The sequence below is a fragment of the Coregonus clupeaformis genome, chromosome 7 (assembly GCF_020615455.1).
Source record: "Coregonus clupeaformis isolate EN_2021a chromosome 7, ASM2061545v1, whole genome shotgun sequence".
Classification (NCBI taxonomy): domain Eukaryota; kingdom Metazoa; phylum Chordata; class Actinopteri; order Salmoniformes; family Salmonidae; genus Coregonus; species Coregonus clupeaformis.
The window spans coordinates 60,872,708-60,897,333 of record NC_059198.1 but is presented as its reverse complement, the minus strand read 5'-3'; the positions used below and the strand labels follow the sequence as shown (position 1 = coordinate 60,897,333).

At 42.0% G+C, this 24,626-nt stretch overlaps 1 non-coding gene across 1 annotated transcript; it reads left to right on the top strand.

Annotated features, from left to right (window-relative positions):
• Positions 1-8,122: 8,122 nt before the first annotated feature.
• LOC121570800 lies at positions 8,123-8,179 on the top strand. Its single transcript, XR_006001540.1, has one exon. It is a non-coding gene; the product is annotated as a U7 small nuclear RNA (small nuclear RNA).
• Positions 8,180-24,626: the final 16,447 nt, after the last annotated feature.

The window sequence follows — 24,626 nt, the reverse complement described above, 5'->3', positions numbered from 1 at the left end:
TTGCCCTGAGTCACAGCATTAAATAAAAAAAATAAAAACTAGTATGGTAATAACTAAAACTGCATTGAGTATTCGAAAAGTATATGTGTATCCTAAACTCTGAGTAATTAGCATGCATAGAGAGTGGTCTAACTTAAATTCCTTATAGATTAGACTGTGGGAAGGAAATGAGCTGGGGAACGTGGTGGTAGGCTATACTGATTTATCTGGTTCAAGGTCTTTAATATTTACACCCAGCATGGTGTGGAACAGGAGTAGTTGTAATCTACATTAATAATGGATTTAAATTGAACATGACACATTGGATGATGATTGTTTTAGTTTTGGGGATATTCCCTCAAAGTCACAGAGAATCTGGGATTACGTGTGTGTGGATGCGTGGGCGAGAGGGAGGCAGATAAAAGCATTGCATGATGGCCACTGTAGTTGTGACCGAGAGAATGAAATACACAACATGACCAAAAGTATGTGGACTCATACTTGCCGAACATCTCATTCCAAAATCATGGGCATTAATATGGATTTGGTCCCACCTTTGCTACTATAACAGCCTCCACTCCTCTGGGTAGGCTTTCCACTAGATGTTGGAACATTGCTGCGGGGACTTGCTTACATTCAGCCACAAGCATTAGTGAGGTTGGGCACTGATGTTGGGCAATTAGGCCTGGCTCGCAGTCAGCGTTCCAATTCATCCCAAAGGTGTTGGATAAGGTTGAGGTCAGGGCTCTGTGCAGGCTTGTCAAGTTCTTCCACACTGATCTTGACAAACCAGTTCTGTATGGACCTCGCTTTGTGCCCGGGGGCATTGTCATGCTGATTCAGGGAAGGGCCTTCCCCAAACTGTTGCCACCAAAGTTGGAAGCACACAATTGTCTAGAATATCATTGTATGCTGTAGCTTTGAGATTTCCCTTCACTGGAACTAAGGGGCCTAGCCATGAAAAAGCCCCAGACCATTATTCCTCCACCAAACTTTACAGTTGGCACTATGCATTGGGGCAGGTAGCGTTCTCCTGGCATCCGCCAAACCCAGATTTGTCCGTCGGACTGCCAGATGGTGAAGCGTGATTCATCCCTCCAGAGAACGTGTTGCCACTGCTCCGGAGTCCAATGGCGGTGAGCTTTACACCACTCCAGCTGACGCTTGGCATTGCGCATGGTGATCTTAGGCTTGTGTGCGGCTGCTTGGCCATGGAAACCCATTTCATGTAGCTCCTGACTAACAGTTCTTGCTGATGTTGCTTCCAGAGGCAGTTTGGAACTTGGTAGTAAGTGTTGCAACCGAGGACAGCCAATTTTTACGCGCTTCAGCACTCGGCGGCCCAGTTCTGTGAGCTTGTGTGGCCTACCAGTCCTAGACGTTTCCACTTCACAATAACAGCACTTAGAGTTGACCGGAGTAGCTCTAGCATGGCAGAAATTTGACGAACTGACTTGTTGGAAAGGTGGCATCCCATGGCGGTGCCACATTGAAAGTCATTGAGCTCTTCCGTAAGGCCATTCTAATGTCAATGTTTGTCTATGGAGATTGCATGGCTGTGTGCTCGATTTTTATACACCTGTCAGCAACGGGTGTGGCTGAAATATCCAAATACTCTAATTTGAAGGGGTGTCAACATGCTTTTGTATAGTGTATGTCTGAAACACCCTCTCGTCGCTCATATTTATGTAGGGAGACTGGATAAACACCCCAAATAGTGTATAGCGATGAAGTTTCCCTTTAATAGTGAGTGATGTAAATACATAAAACTAAAAATACTTATAAATCAGACCCTGAAGCATTTTATCCCCCCTACATGTCGGAATCAAGATAAAAAAGGCTGTATTATAGTATAAGTCTTTAGGGATACAGTATGGCTTCCAAATCTTTCTAATGATCTGTTTGGGCATTTGGAATATATCTGTCTCATTTAGTTGTGATGGTGAAACATTTGAGAGATGAGGAGAGAGTCAGAGATCAATAATCCCATCAGAGAATGATGACATGATGTATACTGTCTGGGTAGCCACTTTGTTGGAATTATATAACTTGCCAATGCTTTAAAATTGAATAAATAGCTTAATGCAGCATACTTTTTGTATATTAAAACAAACTTTGGTAGCACCTAACACTTAACATTATGTTGCCATTATTGTACACCTGTAATTCTGTAAATAACATTTGGTTACCTTAGTAACAACTTAGTTGCTGAGTTTTGTTGTCAGACAAGCAGAATAAGTTGAACAACATGGACTATGCACCCTGCACTATCATCCTAGAACTGCACATTGCTCTTTGCACTGCCTTTTGCGCTCTGCCATTGACTGACTCTTACATATATATTTCCCTCATGGCACATCATCCTGTAAAATAGTTTTTTATTCGTACATCTCTACATACATACGTTATAATGTAGCTTAGTGTTTATAGTCTAGACTCTAGTCTATATTTTTTTGCTTCAGTGTTCATAGTGTACATACTGTACTGTATGTGAATTGTGTATATTCTGTGTCTATATATTTTGTCCATATACTCTGTTTATTGTCTGTCTGTGTATTCTGTTTATTGTGGTAGCACCATTTCAGAGTCAAAATCCTGTAAATGTATTTGGTGAATAAAGGTGATTCCGAAAAGGTCAACTTTCAACAAAATAAAGAGTCACATTTTTTATATTTGATACAATTAAACAGGCATTCTCATTCATACACAAACGTCCCCTTCGGCCCCTGCAAGCTGAATCTAACTGCTTACCAATGCTCATTCTCCAATCCTTCTTCTAAACATATATATTACTTAAATTATTTCAACAAAAAAATTGTCCCAAGTAGGTTTTGATATTTGATGCAATTATATCTAGACATTCTCATCCGCTCCACCTCGACCTCTGCAATCTGAATTTGCTCTACAATTTCCACTCTCTAATCCTTTATACTGAATATACTTGTTATTCAAAAAATGTTTATTGTGAGTTAATTGTGAGATTGGGTTTTCAGTCATTTTCCACATCAATTTATTGGTGTGATGGGAGCCGTGGTGGCATTGTCTGAGCATGCATGGTTAAAAAAACAGAGGAATAGATTTTGTTAATGAAAAACGCAACAGATGGTGGATATAAATCCAGTCCCAGTCGACGCCAGAACGTTTCCTGCAGCAGAATGAAGGAGAGAGAGAGGATTAAGGTCAATTTTTTTGCCCTGCTTTTTCAATTTATAAATTCATGCTCAGTCACAAAGTTGACCAAAAAAATGAAAAGGAGAGGAAGAAAGGACGACTGTCTGGCATCTAGCCAACTTGTCGAGACTCCCTGGGATGTTCAAATGTCAACGAGCACAACCATGAAAATGTACAAATATTAGAACAGAAAAGAGAGTTTAAGAAATCAAACAATGCATAAAGGCCTCACATTATAGCAGTCATTCACTGGCAGGCACACAACACAAGCCATTGAAGGACGTCCAAAGAGCCAACAGCCCAGAATAAAGGAAAACACTGTTGTTTACTCACACAGTGGAACAGGTGTTCAAAGATAATAAAATAACAAAGACATTGTCACCATTTTATAGCTCAATCCACCGCATCCTAAACTCTTGGTTAGAGAATTCATGATTGATTCCAGCATAACATGAGTTAATAAAGAAAATACTCATAGACAATAATGATCAATTATAAATCCATTAAATTGACAAGTACAATTGACTTCCTGGAATTAACTTAATTGACCCTAACCCTGAAATTTGTTTCTGGTAATAGTGCCTTGTCTCGTTTGTTTTACTATCAAAAGCACAATGAGCCTTTACTACTTGTACACACACACACCATATGGCAAGCGATCAAACTGCCAACCTCCAGATATAGCAATAACAGTGGGTAACGATAAACGTGCTACTATTTGATGCGGTGGAATGAAGGAGGAGGAGCCAAGGTTGACAGGGTATGTGAGTGAGAGTGAGTATGTGTGTGTGTTTGACAGGGTACCATTAAAGAGGATGAAGTGGATGGCCCACCCGCCCATGTCGGTTCGTTCCTGAAGTGGCAACCCACATGGTGACTCCCCAGTGAGAACATGAGCCAGTGGTCATGACAGATGACTGGGATGCAGAGCATTAAGTGTCACATATCTTCATATGTTGCATGGCTGTGCTCCTAGCTGCAAGCACACTGAGAGCATATGTCTGATGAAGGTCAGTGATTTGAAAACAAGGCGCCACACTGCAAATGCAATCCTCTCCCCCCTTCATCTGAGAACCCAAAAATACAGCTAATGATGAAGGAGAGGATGTGGGGAGAGGAGGAGGAACTAGGGAAGTGGAGATAAAGTGGGAGGGGGAAGGGTGTTTTAATTAGTATTTATGAGAGTAACAACGGTGCTTTCACATCATCTAGGATTTCGTATAATGTTTTGTGCTTATACTGTATTTCCATTTCAAAAGGAGGTTTGAAATTGAGGTGAACAGAAACCGTTTAACCCCTCCCAGCTGGGCTTTAACCCCAATCCCCTCTCTTATTGGTCCAGAACTCTCCACCAACCAGACCAGGGTGTGCGTCATCTTCCAGCCTCAGCCTCCTCATCACTATCATCATTATCATCCATCATCATCACCATATGTCACAGTTCTAAGTGTGGAGTAGTGTTAAACACTATAAACATTCTGCCAGAGGAAAGTTATGGCCCAGGCAGCCGCTGATGTAGATTACAGGCAGGATTAATTAGATGAGGAGTTGTGATTGTAATTAGCTGGGGCAAAGGTCTGATGATGTCACCCTGTCTGTTGGAGAAGACAAAGAACAATACAGGGCAAGACTGGAGAGGGGGGGACGGGGGATCAAACATTGTTGAATGAATTGGGTCTCTCAGAGAGAGAGAGAAAGAGAGAGATATACTAGAGAGGGGAGGTGAAGGAAGAGAGAGAGAGAGAGAGAGAGAGACACACACACAGAGAGAGAGAGAGACACAGAGAGAGAGAGAGGGAAAAGGGAAGAGGGAGAGAAGGGAGGAGTGAACAAGGCAGCCCCATTGGGATTCAGGACATGCATAGAGAGCACATTAGTGCAAAAAAAGTGGAAAAATCAGTGCGGCATCCCTCTTTTATTAGAGCTGGCTATGTCTAGAAATGTAAGACCACCATATTTTTAGAACCCCATCAACCTGGCCTTTATATAGCTTGATAAAATAGGCCTTGTTCAGTTGGAAATTGAACTCGAAATATTCTGTCTGGGAAAGAATAGAGCTGCTTTTATTGAATACCTTCTGCAAGGAGGAAGACCTTGAGCTCAAAATATATGGGACACATCACAGAATAATATGTTGATGGATTGTGGCTGCTCCACCTCCCAGCACTCAACACGTAAGAGTGTGTGTGAACACGTTTTACTCTACAAGTGAGTACCACAAGTCCTCTCAAGAATAGTACACCAAGTGAGGACATTTGCCAGTCCTCACTTGTAAAAAGGCTATTTTAGGCTTAGGGGTTAGAATTAGGGTAAGGGTTTTTTAAATTTTATTTTACCTTTATTTAACTAGGCAAGTCAGTTAAGAACAAATTCTTATTTACAATGACGGCCTACACCGGCCAAACCAAGACGACGCTGGGCCAATTGTGCGCCGCCCTATGGGACTCCCAATCACGGCCGGCTGTGATACAGCCTGGAATCGAACCAGGGGGTCTGTAGTGACGCCTCAAGCACTGAGATGCAGTGCCATAGACCGCTGCGTGCGTGCGTAGAAAAAACATGTTGACTCACCCTACTTGTAGAGAAACACCAATTACATCCTTCTCTTTTTCATGTTGCCGAAACGGTCTATGACTCTGTCATACAGTACATACTTTTAGTTTTTGTTGTCCTAGGCTAACTGGCTAAAATGCTTGCTCGCTAGCCTAACTTCCTTTCATGGGCAACGATGCGCCAGGCCAGCTAGTTAACATTAATTTACTACATCTAGCTATATATTGAACTTCCATCCTCTCAGGCCAGGGACACAATGTATGAATTTATGGTTGGATCAGAATCGCCATTATAATAATTTGCCAGTACAGAGAATTGAGTAAAACCACAAGTCCAAATCCCTATCTCCATCCATGGCTAATTTAGGAAAGGGACGATTTTAGCTAGCTAGCTAGCCACCGGAGGACAACGTCACAACAAGCTGCAACAAGTACATGTTTTTCTGTAAATTATGTGATTGGTGTGAAGCCAAATCCAAACTGGACCATTCACAGTTGAGCTCACTCAGTTTAGCTAAATGCTGATTGGCTATTATTTTATAAATTGTTTATCAAAGGAGGCCAAATGCTTGCTGGCTTTCCTTGCATTCAATGCTACGTGCGGCAACAATGTCATAATATTGTTGACCAGACAGCATCAGATAGATGGGCTACACATACTGAGAAAGAGGTGCGCTGTTTCACTCGCTCAGATGCTTTCTTCGGTGAGATACATTCAGCTAAGGGACTACACGATAGAGAAGAATCATATGAAGCAGAGAAAATAACAATGAATGATAGAATGTATGTTTGATGCAAGTTGTGTGAGCTTGTGCCTGCATGCTTTCTTCTGCATGTGTCCACAAATAGGCAGTGTTTTTAGACATTTTTACACACTAAAACAGGGCCTCGCCATCTTGAGGAGCAACAGAGCAGCATATAGAAGTGTTTCTTAAGAGAGAGAACAAAAGAGAGAGAGATATATAAAGAAAGAGAGTAGCCATCGCAGAGAGAGAGAGAACGCGATAAAGAGAGATAGCGAAAGACAGAAGAAAGAGAGAGATAGTGAAAGACACAAGAAAATAAGAGAGAGAGTAGCCTAGCCAGATATCTCAGGGGTTCCCAGTCCCCATGGCCTTTCACCCTGGGGAGTTCGTTAATCACCCTTATAGACCTGTCAGCCAGTGGGTGGGCTCATTACCCTCAGAGGTGCCCGCCTTTGTGCCTGAGACAGTGGCTCTATTCAGGCATCTACCGTGGATGCCTCAGCCCTCAGAGCGTCGCACACAAGCCCCACCTCCCACATAAAAAATTATACAGTTTACTATAGAATACTACAGTACTTATAGAATTATGTAGTAAACTGTATTATACTGTAGAATACTATACAACACACTGTAGTATCGTATGTGTAGTACTTAGTATAGAATGTTGTAATATAATTTACTGTAAAATACTATAGTAAATACTACAATATTATCCTCACAAAAAACCTGTAGTAAATACTACAGAAATGTCTGCAAAAACACTACATTTAAAAAACTATGGTAAGTACAACAGTATTTAATTTGCATATACCCTGCCCATTCCCCTCCCCCATATCCCAATGTGTGCCACCCTCAAGTGAGAAACTGACATGCCATGTATCGACCATATATTGTGTTCCCTACAGGTTAGAGAAAAGGGCAGAAGCGCTGAACTCTCCTTTCAGAACCCAGTCCTACTTACCTAAAGAAATAACGATCAACTTCCGCAAAAAACCCACCTGTGACGTTGAAATGGTTCCTTCATTCAAATATCTCGGAATAACAATATACCACAAGCTCATCTTCGAACAACACACCACTGAAATAACTAAGAAATCACAGCAACGTCTGTCTGTCATCAGACGTATGCACAACCCGTCGGTCAAAAATCTAATCTAATCAAATCAAAATGTATTTGCCACATGCGCGGAATACAACAGGTGTAGACATTACAGTGAAATGCTTACTTACAAGCCCTTAACCAACAATGCAGTTTTTCTGCACTACTTCTGCTACTACTGCTACTGTACCGGAGCATAATTGAACCACTACTCATCTATGGCAGCATCTGTTACCACAATGCGCTCACAACGCAACAAACTCTTAAAGATCACAAAAACGGCATCTAAACTGATTGGCCTCCCCACTCCTCAGCTCTCCCTTCTGAATGATTGCGCTATTCATCCCTGCCACATAATCTCCAGCCCGGACCACCCACTTGACCTTTGCTTTGATCTTCTCCCTGCACGTTTCGGGAGGAGTTTCACCATAGTGAACAATTCCATGTACTATCTATGCCTGACTGTTGTTTGTTTCTTCTGTGTTTTCACATTTGTTTTATGTATTCATGTGTGAGCTGTGCCAATATTTTCCTCTTGTAGGACAATACATTTGATTCTGATTCTACAGGTTATGGAAAATTTGCTATTTTAGTATTTCTCCAGTAGGTTTCCTCAAGGAGAAAAAACCCCACTTGGATGTCAAAGATAATAAAACAAAAACACTTCAGTAAATACTACAGTCCGCAAAAACACTACAGTACACAATAAACACTACAGTGAATACTATAGTATTCGTAACATAGTATACACTATAGTATTATTTCATGTGGGCTCATTAGAGCAACGTAAGAGATAATGAACAAATAAACAAGTGCAGTGGGGCAGGCTACGTGACGAGCATACAGAGATAGAGGCTGAGGAAGACTCATTAAGATAAGACACTGGGTGGGTTGGATGCCTGGTTGGCTGGATGCTACATTAGAGTAAAGTACCACACAGGGTGGCAGAGTGGGTTGTTGGCCTGATTTTATTTAGCCACAGACTGCTGGAAAATACAGCTTGACCAGCTGAAGTTGGTGAGCTGCTTTACCAGCTCAAGGTAAATTTTGATACGTAGCTGGTGTGCTGCCCAGTACGCAAAAAAATATTTGCCCTAGGAGAGCCATCCAGACATGAGGTCATTTGAAAGAGAATAGCAAGGGATTTCTATAAATACCTAATATTTGTTGTGATTTTGGTGATTCGATTTATTTGCCAATTTAAAAACACAGTACAACCACACGTGAACATAATGCATTTAAAATCATTGAGGATGACAAAAAGTGATAAACCGAATAATTTACAGTTTAAGTAGATTAATGATGATTATGCCCAAAAATAGCCTACATTTTTTTGCAATTGATTTAATATACTATATTTGAGGCAATAAAAATGGTTCCTTTCTAGCAATAAGTGCCACTCCCTAAACCGCCTCACCCACTTAAAAAGTGTACAGTAGGTGACGGCAAATGTTAAACCCCACAGAAGAAGCAGAGAAGCCTTCAACAGGAAGTTATCTTTGTTACCATTTTCCATCGACTTTTCAAACCTGTTTTTGATACTCGATAGTAGCCAGTAGCTTTTGGAAAAGAACATGGTAGGCTTTTGGAACTAAAGAGCAATTTAATTGTTTGCATTTATCACCACCAAACGTTTTGAAATACCAAACAATAGTACACTAGCAGCACCCATTACCATTCAGTCGATATAGATGGAGCACCAATTCACTAGCCTAGATTTTGAATCATGCATGGAGAGAGTGGATTGTTCGCCGGAGACTCGTTTTTTACTTAATACAACCTCAGAGTTATGGCCCTGATCTTGACGTATGTATATTGGCTGGCCCATGGACATTCCTTTAGGGTGGTTTCCCAGTGCTTTGGTGTGCCCAAGTCCATAGCACACAGGGTTTTGCATAACATTGGACAACAGATTTGGGACAACTTGAAGCAGGACATTTTATTTTCCTAGGCCAGAGGAGCTAGCTGCAGTTGGACAAGCATTTGGCTGGCTATCATGGAGTGCAAATTTAGACAAAGCGGGTGCAATAGACGGCTGATCAAACCCCCCTGATGATGCAGATTAGACTATTTGAATTCCAAAGGATTCTTCTCAATTCAGTGGAGGCTGGTGGGATGAGCTATAGGAGGACTGGCTCATTGTAATGGCTGGAATGGAATCAATTGAACGGTATCATACACATCAAAGATATGGAAACTACGTTTGACTCTGTTCCATTTCAGCCATTACAATGAGCCCGTCCTCCTATAGCTTCTCCCACCAGCCTCCACTGTCTCCATTTGTTTTTCATTACACATTCCACAGGCTGAGAGTTGCACTAAAAAACATCCTCCAGTCGTTCTGTGAATGTAACATGGACAATGCTTCTTATATGTTGTTTTTTTACATTTCTGATAGTTTGTACAGTGTGGATTGTATGCACTCACTAACTGTAAGTCGATAAGAGTGTCTGCTAAATGACTAAAATGTAAATGTAAATGGATTCTGTTTGTTAGACATTTTATATTACCTAATGATGTATTTCATTCCTGAATAGCAATAGTGTAACATTTATTACCTTTAGTAATTGTCATTCATTTAATTAATGATTAACAAGTGGAAACATGTTTTATCCTATACTACACAATTTGCAAGACACTATTTAAGTAATACGCTGCATTGGCAAATCACAATCAATACCTATAATCAATGACAAGTGATTGAATTGAAAATAGTTTTTAATCAACACCAACTGTTAATCCTATATTTTTCTTTAACAACAACTTCCTCTTTTAAACATCCAGGTGAAACAAACCTGTGTGTGTGTACATGCTCCAAATTAAAACATTTATAACTTCAACATACATGAGATCATTTAAATAACTTTAAAATATACCCCCCAAAATCATAAGAACCATCCCCACAACTCCAACCTACACCTCTGTTTTATTTGACTGGGCATTTTGCCTACCATCTTTTCAAAAATCCTTAGAAGCGCTAGGTCTTCACTTCAGTCTCTTCATGGCATCGCTCATCATTAGCAGATTTTTGTTTCTTTTTTTGTTGAAAATCCAATACTGGATTTGCCTTATTTTCTTTTTGGGGGAAGGGGTACTGGGGGCTTGAACTGGGGTGGGGGGAGCTGGCTCATCGCAGGTCGGCCTGGGATCTCCTGTAAGGAAGGACACTTGTGAAAAATCGGACAAGTTGCTCAGGGTGTTAATTGCAGGAGATATTACCATTCAGTTGCTAAATGTGTGGACTGGTGAGGAGATTGGCGTCTGGAATGATCACTCAATCAAATTAAAAGGCAAAAAAATCACAGGCCACTCAGCCTTGAGTTCTGAGTACTGTATCAAATGTGCATACAGTAGGACAAACCTAATTTGAAGGGGCTGCTATGGCGGGGGGCTCCGATTCGTACAACTCTATCAGGACCGGGGGGATAATGGAAGGCCTGGCACCCAACACCTCCCCATCTTCAGTCCCAGACCCCTTCTTGGGAGTTTTCAGTTCCTGCAAAACTTAACACACAATGTAGGCAATAGCATGAATGTTAACTTAAATACAGTATTGATCACATAAACATTTTTCACTGACAGTAGGCTTCTGATGCTTTTTCCTAAGATGCATTTGAATTAAATATCGTGAAATTACATTACTGATAACTGTCATTACTGTCACGCATCAGCCTTTTTGGTTTATTAATCACTGCACTTCATACAGTCTTCTAGAGCAGTGACACACCAACCTTACCGACTATTCAACACACATTATATTTTTTCTTTAGGTTCTCCCACTTTTTGGACACTTGTTGGCTGGTTACCCAGTTCTTTGACCAGTGTCCTATACAGAAACAATATTAGTGTGTGTTAAGATAATGGACTGTACATTCATATGGACTGTCAATGTGAAATTACATTGCACGTGGTGACCAGTAAAATGTAAACAGCAGCGAGGTACACACTCCAAAAGTTGCTTCGCTTCATGTCTCTTTTTGGTGAACTAGTCTTTTTCTATCCGGAATTCTATAAGCAGCCTGGTTTGCTCAGGAGTCCCTAGAACATAAAAAACATGCATTACAATTAATACAGTACATGTATGGCAAACGTGCCGATATAGTTAGCTAACTAGCCAAACTAGTTCCTGGCTAGCTAACCAGCTAGCATCGTTTAATAGCATTTATAGGACAAATTAATTATAGCATAGATGTTTTATTGTCACATACACTGGATAGGAGCAGTGACATTGTTGTTTTACAGGGTCAGCCATAGTAGTACAGCGCCCCTGGTGCAAATTAGGGTTAAGTGCCTCGCTCAAGGGAACAGGGACATATTATTTTTCACCTTGTCGGCTCAGGTATTCAAACCAGCAACCTTTTGGTTACTGGCCCAACACTCTAACCGCTAGGCTACCTGCCATTGCATTAAACTAACATTCCAATTGAGTGTAATATTTTGCATAAATCGTTATGAAGATATAATTACTTACATGTGTATGTGTCTTTGTTGCCAGCCATCTTGCAGAGATTTTTTAGCCGCTTGAGGAAATGTCCGCAATGTTCTCTGGAAAACACTCGACAGCGAGTCTGCATCTCAATTCGCTTTGTTTGAAGGGCCAACTATAGGGCTGAAAAGGCACTATGTATCGCTCAAAGTTGAATTGGGACACCTCGATTGGGCTTGCAGGATCACACAAAACGTAGGGATAGGGCTAAGGGGGAGGGCTAAGCGGGAGTATTGGGATTTAACCTAAACCTAGTTCTGGACTAAAAAGCAGGATCAAAGGAAAATCTTCAGGTAAAAGTGTTTCTAGTCCAGGACTATGTGTAATCTGTGTATGCAAAACTGCTCCTTAAAGTAAGAAAACTATAGCCTAGAACACAAGCAATGTGTTGCCATCTATGATGCTCTTTTATTTCTGTCATCATGAACTGTGTTGGATTCAATAGGATTCAGGAAATAGGCTAGTTACATTTTGTTACAAGTTTATGTTGGTAATGTTGAAAAGCAGGACTATACAAACAGCTAGGATTTGTCAGAAGCAGAAAAAGACATGACATTGAAGTGAGCACAATAATCCTACACGTGACCTAGCCTAACAGGCCTACTCAGATGGGAAATGGACAAGGCAGGTATGCCTGGGATCTCCTGTAAGGAAGGACACTTGTGAAAAATCGGACAAGTTGCTCAGGGTGTTAATTGCAGGAGATATTACCATTCAGTTGCAAAATGTGTGGACTGGTGAGGAGATTGGCGTCTGGAATGATCACTCAATCAAATTAAAAGCTTCATATATATATATTTTTTTTTTGAAGCTATATATGGTTTATGTTGCTGTTATAAACAATGGAGAATTGCAGCCTTATACTGTATTTTGCTTTATGATAGAGTAAAACATCTATAAGTGAAATTATTTGTGACTGAATTCAGAAAGGTGAGCTTATGTCAAATTTAGAAGATTGTTTTTGTTTTTTTACATTTATAAAAGTACACTCAGAGCTTCAAAATTGTATATCATACACTGCAGTTGGGGGAAATGTTATAATTTTTATAATTATCCCACTGTGGAGAAAAGTACGAGAAAATGCTCTTGAATGATTTTCACACTTTCTAGAGAGCTCTTCTTTGTTTATGCCACTTCAGCATCGTTTACGCCCTCTTAAGCCTTAGCCCCACCCATCTCTTTAAGAATTCACATGTAAATGCTTGAGTCAGCATGCCATTGTCCTCTAGAAAGTAGTCTCTATTATTCCCTTGCTTTATCTCAGCCTATCATGGATCCTGCTTTTATCCCTATAGCTCAGTGCTTTCTCCTTGGCTAAACTAGGCTCATAATGGAAAAAAACATATTTACAGAGCCCATACAATTTTGTAATTATAACTTTTATTTCACTTTTCCCAAAAACCCTACTTTAAAGTAGGATATAGCATCAAACACCCACAAACCTGTATTCGGTCACATTTAAAGGAGCAATTAGCAATTGCTACATCCATTTGTTGACTTTCAATTAATGAAACACACTCCTTAATTCTTGAAGAATATAACTTAGAAATGCATCATAAGCTTAGTTCAATTGTTGTACCTCATCAGAACCCAAAATATAAGCTTATTCTACGCAATTGTTTGTAAACGATGAATTTGTGGCTACATTTCTCCAGCCCCATTCCTCAGCTTTTTACCAAAACAGTGATGGGGTCACCACTTTGCTGTTGTTTAAAAGATTGCCCCTTTAAGAACCAATGGGTATACAGTATATCAAGAACAGGACCATTGAATAGATTCTCAGATGCCAGATTGCACCTTTAAAACATTTAACGAGTGGAATGGGATCATGTCTTACATGAAAAAACACGTTTACACTGCCAAGCACATTCATGGAGTTAACCTACTCTAAGAGTATGTATTAGGCTGTTTGAAAGAAGGTTTGAATCCTAATCAGCCCATTCAATGTCAGTACATGTTGTTTGAGGTACAGTAGATCAATAAAGCTACAGTACTCTAGCAGGTGTCAAAGCTGCATACACTGAAAAATCGTGTTAATGCATAGGTCAAATTAGCTTTTTGATGCTGATTTTAATTTTCTGTATGTTTCCGGCTTCAGACAAACACTAAATATTTCACGTAAAACTTAGTTTTTGTATTAATATACCACTATGTAGATCCCATTCATAGCCAAGCATATGGGATGACATACATCACCTCAAAATATTCAATAAAACCAAAAAAATAAGCAATTTCTATATATCTATATATTTTACTCTCCATGGTTCATTATGATCAATTAAGGCTGACGTAGCAGGGCTACGTCCTAAATGGAACCCTATTTCCTATGTAGTGCATTACTTTTGACCAAGGCCCATAGGGCTCTAGTCAAAAGTAGTGCACTTTATAGGGAATAGGGTGCCATTTGGGACGAATACCAGGTGTTCAGCATGAGGTAGAATCACTGCACTTTACTTTAGAATCAACAGCTAAGTTACCCCATTAACCTCCAGGGCTATCAAATTGACCAATTGTCTAAATTATCAATAAATAAGGTGTTAGGGCCAATTAGAGGCAGATCATGTTGCTTTGTTACAACAGGTCTACATTTCCCCCTAGAATTGATTGACTCACACTAGAGATAGGCTTTTGTCCATGGGCTGCGTCTCAATCCACTGCATCCAACGATGTCGGCCTTCCGCATCAGCGGTGGAAGATGGCAGAGCTACAGCGGTGTTTGTCAGACCAGGAGACAGCCCGAAAATGGGTCTTCTCACAAAAACGTCTGTAGCGTCCGAACGGTTTGGGCTACACACTAATATGACAGCTATCTGGAAAGATGAGACTTCCACGAACATGGTGATGTTCTTCGTTTTGCCCCCCCAAGTGTCACGAAACTCGTCTGAAGGTAACCCGGTACCGGGCTGAAAAATGAATAGAAGTAAATAGGGCATTTTTTACTAACACCCAAATACACCCATCATGGGAGCATGCAGAGTAGTCACACCGCGGCTCCCACTGCGATCTCAGGGGTGTTAAAAGTGTCTTAAGTAATTTCAATATAATTCAAGAAATGTGTGATGATGCGTCAACAAAATAGATGGACGGTAGGCAAGGGAACGAAGCAGAGGGGAAAAAGGAGAAGGAGATAACATTCACTGAAAATATAAAGAAAATAAAGTAGAATAAGTCACACACTCAAATGGGATAGTAAGCAAAGCACTTTAACAAATAGCGGAGACGTCTTTCAGGGATGAAAGCACACGGAGCGGAGGTGATGAACGATGACTTCACCGGCTTTCAGGACAAAAACATCTTGCACATTTTTCTGCCCTATTCCTTGTATTCCTTTATATTTATGTGCTGCCTGCTGCTGCTTTTACAATAAAAACACACAAAACACATGATTCAGAGATTTGTTTTCCTTTTTCTCTATACTTCTCTGTCCCTCTAAATCGCCTACCATTATGTGTACACTCTCTGTAGCTTTGTCCATACATCCATCCATACATTTGCCATCTTGAGAGGAGGTATAGTTACATTATCTATCCAAGGTTGAAAACCTTTTTATTTAACGGCATCATGAACTTTACCCAGCACCAGGATATTGTAGCCAAAAACCTGGTTGACTGTGCAAGGGGGCTAAAACGTGGCAACAAGTTAATCTGAATTGAAGAGGGCAGTCCATAAACACAGACAGTCCATAAGCGCAGGTGAAGGATATCAAGGATCTGGAAAGATTCTGTATGGAGGAATAGTCTAAGATCCCTTCCAATGTGTTCTCCAATCTCATAAAACATTTTAGAAAAAGGCTCAGTGCCGTTATCCTCCAAAGTGAGATATTGAAAGGTATTGAAAACAGGAGTGGCAATAACCTTTGAGGTTTTAATTATTACTTGTTAAACTTTCTCTGAGCAATTGTATTAGTATAAAATATATTTTTTAGCATACACTGTAGCTCAGTATTTGGATAATAACACTTATACAGTATTTTTTGCTCATATTTATCAAGGGTGCCAATAATTTTTTGCTCATATTTATCAAGGGTGCCAATCATTGACCTGACTGTAATCCTCTCCTCCTCACAATAACAATACCATAATATGTTACGCCATGGACATAGTCCAGTCCTCATCACGATAACAACAATGTGATATGTTACACCATGTACACAGTCCCCTCCTCCTCAAAATAACAATACCGGGATATGTTACGCTATGTACACAGTCCTATCCTCCTCACGATAACAATACCGTGATATGTTACGCCATGTACACAGTCCTCTCCTCCTCACAATAACAGTACCGTGATATGTTACACCATGTTATGTTACATCCTGGAGGGCCGAAACACTTCTGTTTTTTATTTCTACCTGGTAGTTAATTGCACTCACCTGGTGTCCCAGGTCTGAATTAGCCCCTGATTAGAAGGAGAGGATGAAAAACAGAGGTGTTTCGGCCCTCCAGCACCGGAATTGAAGAACCCTGGCCTAGTACATCACTGGGGCCGAGTTCCCTGCCATCCAGGACCTCTATATCAGGCGGTGTCAGAGGAAGGCCCTCAAAATTGTCAATGACTCCAGCCATCCTAGTCATAGACTGTTCTCTCTGCTACCGCACGGCAAGCGGTACCGGAGCGCCAAGTCTAGGTCCAAAAGGCTTCTCAACAGCTTCTACCCCCAAGCCATAAGACTCCTGAACAGCTAATCATGGCTACCCGGACTATTTGCACTGCCCCTCCACCCCCCTCTTTTACGCTGCTGCTACTCTGTCTATTATTTATGCATAGTCACTTTAACTCTACCCACGTGTACATATTACCTCAATTACCTTGAATAGCCGGTGCCCCCGCACATTGACTCTGCACCGGTACCCCCTCTGTATATAGCCTTGGTACTGTTATTTTATTTTACTGCTGCTCTTTAGTTATCCTTTTTTTTTAAAATTTACTTAACACTTTTTTTTTTTTTTACGCCATGTGCACAGTCCTCTCTTCCTCACAATTACAGTACCGTGATATGTTACGCCATGTACACAGTCCTCTCCTCCTCACATTAACAGTATTGTGATGTGTTATGCCATGTACACAGTCCTCTCCTCTTAATAACAGTACCATGATATGTTACGCCATGTACACAGTCCTCTCCTCCTCACAATAACAATACCATAATATGTTACGGCATGTACACAGTCCTCTGCTCCTCACAATAACAGTACCATAATATGTTACGCTATGTACACAGTCCTCTCCTCCTCACAATAACAGTACTGTGATATGTTATGCCATGTACACAGTCCTCTCCTCCTCTTAATAACAGTACCATGATATGTTACGCCATGTACACAGTCCTCTCCTCCTCACAATAACAATACCATAATATGTTACGACATGTACACAGTCCTCTGCTCCTCACAATAACAGTACTGTGATATGTTACGCCATGTACACAGTCCTCTCCTCCTCTTAATAACAGTACCATGATATGTTACGCCATGTACACAGTCCTCTCCTCCTCACAATAACAATACCATAATATGTTACGACATGTACACAGTCCTCTGCTCCTCACAATAACAGTACCATAATATGTTACGCCATGTACACAGTCCTCTCCTCCTCACAATAACAGTACCATAATATGTTATGCCATGTACACAGTCCTCTACTCCTCACAATAACAGTACTGTGATATGTTACGCCATGTACACAGTCCTCTCCTCCTCTTAATAACAGTACCATGATATGTTACGCCATGTACACAGTCCTCTCCTCCTCACAATAACAATACCATAATATGTTACGACATGTACACAGTCCTCTGCTCCTCACAATAACAGTACCATAATATGTTATGCCATGTACACAGTCCTCTCCTCCTCACAATAACAGCACCATAATATGTCACGCCATGTACACAGTCCTCTCCTCCTCACAGTAACAATACCATAATATGTTATGCCATGTACACAGTCCTCTCCTCCTCACAATAACAGCTCCATAATACGTTACGCCATTTACACAGTCCCCTGCTCCTCACAATAACAGTACCATAATATGTTACGCCATGTACACAGTCCTCTCCTCTTAATAACATTACCATGATATGTTACGCCATGTACACAGTCCTCTCCTCCTCACAATAACAATACCATAATATGTTACGACATGTACAAAGTCCTCTGCTCCTCACAATAACAGTACCATAATATGTTACGCCATGTACACAGTCCTCTCCTCCTCACAATAACAGTACCATAATATGTTATGCCATGTACACAGTCCTCTACTCCTCACAATAACAGTACTGTGATATGTTACGCCATGTACACAGTCCTCTCCTCCTCTTAATAACAGTACCATGATATGTTACGCCATGTACACAGTCCTCTCCTCCTCACAATAACAATACCATAATATGTTACGACATGTACACAGTCCTCTGCTCCTCACAATAACAGTACCATAATATGTTATGCCATGTACACAGTCCTCTCCTCCTCACAATAACAGCACCATAATATGTCACGCCATGTACACAGTCCTCTCCTCCTCACAGTAACAATACCATAATATGTTATGCCATGTACACAGTCCTCTCCTCCTCACAATAACAGTACCGTGATATGTTACACCATGTACACAGTCCTCTCCTCTTAATAACAGTACCATTGGGCCTCCTGTAGCTCAGTTGGTAGAGCATGGGGCTTGCAACGCCAGGGTTGTGGGTTTGATTCCCACGGGGGGCCAGTATAGAAAATGTATGCACTCACTAACTGTAAGTCGCTCTGGATAAGAGCGTCTGCTAAATGTCTAAAATGTAAAATGTACTATGATATGTTATGCCATGTACACAGTCCTCTCCTCCTCACAATAGCAATACCATAATATGTTACGACATGTACACAGTCCTCTGCTCCTCACAATAACAGTACCATAATAAGTTATGCCATGTACACAGTCCTCTCCACCTCACAATAACAGCACCATAATATGTTACGCCATGTACACAGTCCTCTCCTCCTCACAATAACAACACCATAATATGTTACGACATGTACACAGTCCTCTCCTCCTCACAATAACAATACCATAATATTCCCGTGCCCATTCCACCGGTGCCTGGTCCGGCACCGGTCAGCTGCTCCACTCCGGAGCCAGAGATGTCCGCTCCACCGGTGCCTGATCCAGTGCCGGTCAGCTGTTCCACTCCGGAGCCTGAGTAGTCCACTCCACCGGTGCCTGATCCAGCTCCGGTCAGCTGCGCCACTCCGGAGCCAGAGCAGTCCGCTCCACCGGGGTTCAGTCCAGCTCCGGTCAGCTACTCCACTCCGGAGCCAGAGCAGTCCGATCCACCGGTGCCTGATCCAGCTCCGGTCAGCTGCGCCACTCCGGAGCCAGAGCAGTCCGCTCCACCGGGGTCTAGTCCAGCTCCGGTCAGCGGCTCCACTCCGGAGCCAGAGCAGTCCGCTCCACCGGTGCCTGATCCAGCTCCGGTCAGCGGCTCCACTCCGGAGCCAGAGCAGTCCGCTCCACCGGTACCTAGTCCAGCTCCGGTCAGCGGCTCCAGTACAGACCATGACGTCAGCCCCTCTCCAGGTTTTGGGTCTCCCACACCAGGGTCCAGACAGGGCCTGGCGTATCGTGGGAGGAAGGAGAGGGGAAGCAGCGCGCCGAGGTCCAGACCAGACCAGGGGCGCAACAGGGAGGCGGAGAGTGAGAGGTCGTCACGCCCCGAGCCGGATCCGCCTCCGAGGCGGAATGCCCACCCGGCCCCTACCCTGTTTGTTTAAGTTGTGCGGTCGGAGTCCGCACCTTTGGGGGGGGGCTCACGCCCTGACTCAGGGGACGCTTATATGTTGAGTCAGGGTGTGTATATTCCTTGTTGTGCTTGTTCTATGTTGTATATCTAGTATGTGTGGATCTATGTTGGCCGGTGTGGTTCCCAATCAGAGGCAGCTGTCGCTCGTTGTCTCTGATTGGGGACCATACTTAGGCAGCCTATTGGCACTGTCTAGTTGTGGGATCTTGTTCCGTGTAAGGTTTGTTGTGTGTTACTTTAGGACTTCACGTGTCGTTGGTTTATTGTTTTGTCGTGTGTTTATTTAGTTTAATAAACATGTACGCATTTCACGCTGCGCCTTGGTCTGACCCGTCATTCAACGAATGTGACACAGTCCTCTGCTCCTCACAATAACAGTACCATAATAAGTTATGCCATGTACACAGTCCTCTCCTCCTCACAATAACAACACCATAATAAGTTACGCCATGTACACAGTCCTCTCCTCACAATAACAACACCATAATAAGTTATGCCTTGTACACAGTCCTCTCCTCCTCACAATAACAACACCATAATAAGTTACGCCATGTACACAGTCCTCTCCTCCTCACAATAACAACACCATAATAAGTTATGCCTTGTACACAGTCCTCTCCTCCTCACAATAACAACACCATAATAAGTTACGCCATGTACACAGTCCTCTCCTCCTCACAATAACAACACCATAATAAGTTACGCCATGTACACAGTCCTCTCCTCACAATAACAACACCATAATAAGTTACGCCATGTACACAGTCCTCTCCTCACAATAACAACACCATAATAAGTTACGCCATGTACACAGTCCTCTCCTCACAATAACAACACCATAATAAGTTATGCCATGTACACAGTCCTCTCCTCCTCACAATAACAACACCATAATAAGTTACGCCATGTACACAGTCCCCTCCTCACAATAACAACACCATAATAAGTTACGCCATGTACACAGTCCTCTCCTCACAATAACGACACCATAATAAGTTACGCCATGTACACAGTCCTCTCCTCACAATAACAACACCATAATAAGTTACGCCATGTACACAGTCCTCTCCTCACAATAACAACACCATAATAAGTTACGCCATGTACACAGTCCTCTCCTCACAATAACAACACCATAATAAGTTACGCCATGTTCTCATCTCCTTATCTTTTCTTTCTTCTCCTCTCCTCTTTTCTCATTGACTTAATGAAATGTCTGAGGAGACTCCAGAAAGTGGTCTGTTCTTTTTTTATTCCTCCGCTCATCCCTCAAACTTTATTGCATCCCTGACGCATATGGCATCCCAAATAAGATTAATTACTATTCAAAACTCTCTGAAATTACCTATGTTTCCTCACATTCAACTTCTCAGGGGTCTAGGGCTAAATTGCTACCGTCAATTCTCACTGAGATTTCTGCTAGACTGGAAAAACATCTTCCTACCTTTTTCTCTTTGACCACCGCCGCCAATGGACTGTCTCTGCTAGTTATCTATTCGGAAGTGAAATATAAACACATTTGCACACCCTGTGTAAAATTCTAATCAAGCACAATGGATGCTTTGCAATGGCTAAGAGGCAAAATAAGGTGTAAAAGATCCACTCATTTGAGGAGATTTTGTTTTTTATGAGAGTTTTCATGGACAGTCTTGGTCTGCGTCCCAAATGGTTCCCTATTCCCTATGTAATGCAGTACTTCTGACCAGAGACCTATGAAGCCCTGGTCAAAAGCAGTGCAATACTTAAGGAATATAGAGCTATTTGGGAAATAGACACTCAAGGATATGTATAAAGGAAAGTGGATATATCCAGTCAAAGATATAAGAGTGTATTCAGTCCTGAAGCAATACTCATCAGTTCATCATTCAATACACCTAGGTGGAATAGTGTTTGAATTAGTAGTAGGTAATGAGTGTCTTGAGTTGCTCTGCTGTGTGATGTCAAAACGCTAGACAGGAAGCTAACAGTCACAGAGGAAGAAGGTGGAGGGAAAAGAGGGTCTCAAATCCCTCCCTGTCTTCATTTCTCTCTTCTCATCTACATGCACAGTGACAAGAGCAATTAAAAATGTTCTGTTACCCTCTACTCTGCTCATCCTGCTGTCTGTCTATATATCTGGAAGTGTCGCAGATTAAAATCCGTTTTTATTGTGACTTGGGGAGAGGCTGGCTAATGACAATATGTTTGCAATGAGGACCATATGATTCTGTCACAAAACACAATTATTTGCATGTTTTTCACTTTACGTTGAGTTGAGCCTGCTGTTGGGGTCCATATGTCTATCACCTGTTACCAAAGTATTTATTAGTGTGCAAGTGAATCTGAGCTTAGAGCACAACTAGCACAAGGTATAACCTGTCCATACAAACATAATCACTGTTTTAAGTGCAGCCTATGGAACCAAATTGTTAACCATCTATTCCGTACGTCTATACAGTCCTGGTGTATTTGAATATATGGCATTTTTGAGTTAGCTGCAGAAGCTTTGAAGAAAAAGGGAAATATGCAGCATTACTTTACTCCAACAGGATCAAAGTCATTTACAAGTGTCACAGAAGGGTGACATTTAAAATCCACTCAACTGCAACCACAGAGGATAGAATAGTGACAACAAAATGCGGTTTTTCTCTAGAGACTTCAGTTTCCTGTGGCATGTCTTCTCCTCACCTTGGACACTGTGCCTAGTGTCAGCTGTCAGTGTAAGGATGACAGCAGCAATAGTCTCTCTCTCTATCCCTCCATTCTCTCAGTCAGTCTCTCTCTCCTGGTATCTCACTCCCTGTCTCTCTCTCTCACTCCCTGTCTCTCTCTCTCACTTCCTGTCTCTCTCGCTCTCTCACTCCCTGTCTCTAACTCCCTGTCTCTCTTTCCCTCCCTCCCTCCCTCCCTCCCTCCCTCCCTCCCTCCCTCCCTCCCTCCCTCCCTCCCTCCCTCCCTCCCTCCCTCCCTCCCTCCCTCCCTGTCTCTCTCTCTCACTCCCTGTCTCTCTCACTCCCTGTCTTTCTCTCACTCCCTGTCTCTCACTCCATTTTCCCTTAGGGCCAGAGGTTGGCCAAGCTATTAACTTCCATTTAAGTGTGATCTTCTGAGCCTGGCTGTAGTCTCACCCCTACTGCAGTCTCTCCCCTTCTCTCAGGCAGAGCCGGAGACAGTCCCCTACGTAGGGCTGACTGTCAGGGCACCCCGCCTGCAGGTGTCTGTCTGGCAGCTCCACAGAGCCAATCGCTCCTCAGTGTGTTTGTAAGGCAGACTTATTCCATCTAAGAGTAAAGTTAGTCATCAAAGCAAATGTATTTCACAGGCTTTTTGCCAATTTTAGTAAGACCCCCTCTCGGGCCTGTCAGTCGAACTGTCAAACTAACACTAACTCTCTACCATTTTCTAATAGTTGTGAGCTATGATTCGTTATTTTAGTCGACAAGAGCTAGCTACATACATTTTCGATATATTAATTAATGTAAAATATTTTAAATTACGTTTTCTAACCTCAGAATAAAGAGCGGGATGGATTTATCGAAAGGAATTTGGAGACGTTTTGACTGAGTGTATGGAGAGAGAGCGAGAACAAAAGCTATTGTATCGGAAAACATTGGGAATGTTCCAAACCAAGGTTAGAAAGAGCATTTTACAGCTGTAGCAGTCAATCCAATTGAAATATTAAAACAACATTTCATGTCGACTTCTGGGTAAATCCTTCCTTATTTGCCAAAGGAGAAGGAAATATTTACAACTAGTGTGATGGGTGATTTGAAGGAGTCAGGCGCAGGAGGGTAAATCACAGAATAACAGGATTTATTCCGGAATACAGAGTTACGCAGTAATGCGTCAAAACAGTCCAGTGCGCAAAACTGGCACACTGGAACTAGCAAGGCACATTGGGAAAATAACCCGGCAATACAAAATACAAGGAGCTCAACCGAGCTTCACTCTCCTCACAATAAACAATCACACACAAAGACAAGGGGGCAGAGGGAACACTTATACAGGTACTAATGAGGGGATATGAACCAGGTGTTTATAATAAACAAGATGAGTTTAACAAATGGAATGATGAGATGAGGAGCGGCAGTGGCTAGAAGGCCGGTGACTATGAACGCCGAAGCCTGCCCGAACCAGGAGAGGAGGCAGCTTCGGAGGAAGTTGTGACAACTAGAGATCAACATTGAAGAATATCATCGGACTGTAATCTGACGAAAAGCACAACAACAACCGCCAAGTTCCCTTTTTTTTTTTTACCATCAGCGCAATTAATCAAAAAGCAATTACATTAGCGTGCATCGGGAGATGGATTAAATGAATTTGACAATAATTTCAGTGGCTGAGATAGCTTGGGCCTCATCCCGCTGACTGGTGATCTGAAAAACACATTTTGTGTCCCAAATGGCAGCCTTATTTTCTGTACTGTATATGTAGGATATAGGGTGCCATTTGGGACGTAATCACAGAGTGGAGAGAGTTTGGCTAATTAGTCTAGGGGATAAGCCGGGGCTATTTTGTGTGTGTGTGTGTGTGTGCGTGTGTGTGTGCGTGTGCGGCTCTCCAGAACCCTGTTCAGTCAGCATGTATTAAAGCACACGCCTATAAAATCAGAAGCTCTACTCCTGCCGCATGCACCCAACACACAAACGCCTGCCAGTGCCACACACGCATGCCACACCGCACCATATTTCACAGCCCCTCCATGCTTTATTAGACTGCTAAATGTGCCTAAGGAAGGACCCACACCCTCCAGTCTGGGTGATTCTAATGAACTCTATGTACTGTATCTACATGATCTCATATTATATTATTGACT